The sequence below is a fragment of the Neolamprologus multifasciatus genome, chromosome 10, assembly GCF_963576455.1.
Source record: "Neolamprologus multifasciatus chromosome 10, fNeoMul1.2, whole genome shotgun sequence".
Taxonomy (NCBI): domain Eukaryota; kingdom Metazoa; phylum Chordata; class Actinopteri; order Cichliformes; family Cichlidae; genus Neolamprologus; species Neolamprologus multifasciatus.
In genome coordinates this window covers 4,923,243-4,924,208 of record NC_140448.1, presented here as the reverse complement: position 1 = coordinate 4,924,208, position 966 = coordinate 4,923,243, and the positions used below count along the sequence as shown (strand labels likewise).

Here is a 966-nt window from a genome sequence, read left to right as displayed (position 1 = left end):
CGTTGTCGACAGGATTCGAACCTGTGCGGGGAGACCCCAATGGATTTCTAGTCCATCGCCTTGACCGCTCGGCCACAACAACCACATTTGGCTGTGGAACTACATACTTGAAAGACATACGTCTTCCAAGTCCTACGCCACACGTCTTTCAAGTAGGATGTGCACAACAACGGCCACGCTGGATTGTAAATGCGGTAGCTGCATGACTTTGGTGCGAAAGCTTGTGGTTTTGCAGTTCCGTAAAAAAAGTCAGAATTCTGACTTTAATCTCAGAGTTCTGAGATTAAAGTCAGAATTCTGACTTTAATCTCAGAGTTCTGAGATTAAAGTCAGAATTCTGACTTTAATCTCAGAGTTCTGAGATTAAAGTCAGAATTCTGACTTTTTTTTCCCAGTGTCCCTAATCGTCTTCCGTAGATGCTGGATACAGTTTGAGAGGGGAAATCAATCTAAAACACAGCGTGTCCTTACTCCACTAAAAATTGTGCATCTCTGTGTGAGGAGTGAAGCTGTGGACCAGATTGAGTGATAAACTGAAGCGTGTCCAAGCATAACCCAGTTTAAAAGCAGCACAAGTTTTTCTTTTTGCAACGTAGAATGACCTTTGACCCACTACTTACACACTACATGTGTGTATATCTGTAAATACAGGCTTTGCTTTGTTTTGGTATTGATTTAACATGTTCATAATTTAACCTCATATCTATATTTAGCGATATCTAAACTGGTGTACCCAGTAACACTATACCGGTGCTGCGAAGGCTGTCCCACCGGTTCATAAAGAAGACAACGATGAGTCAGAGACTGCTTCTAAAAAAACACGGTCAAAGCTCTTTGCCTGTGAGTTTCCTGTCCAGGCCTGTGAACAGGAAGAGGTTGAGCACAACTCTCCTCAGAGCTCTGATTGTCTCTGTTTGAGCAATTCAACTTAAATTCAGAGGCATAAAAATTCCCAAAAACCAATCA

The 966-nt window shown here is 42.1% G+C and overlaps 1 non-coding gene across 1 annotated transcript; it reads right to left on the bottom strand.

Annotated features, from left to right (window-relative positions):
* trnas-aga (transfer RNA serine (anticodon AGA)) lies at positions 1-82 on the bottom strand. The gene has a single exon. It is a non-coding gene; the product is annotated as a tRNA-Ser (tRNA).
* Positions 83-966: the final 884 nt, after the last annotated feature.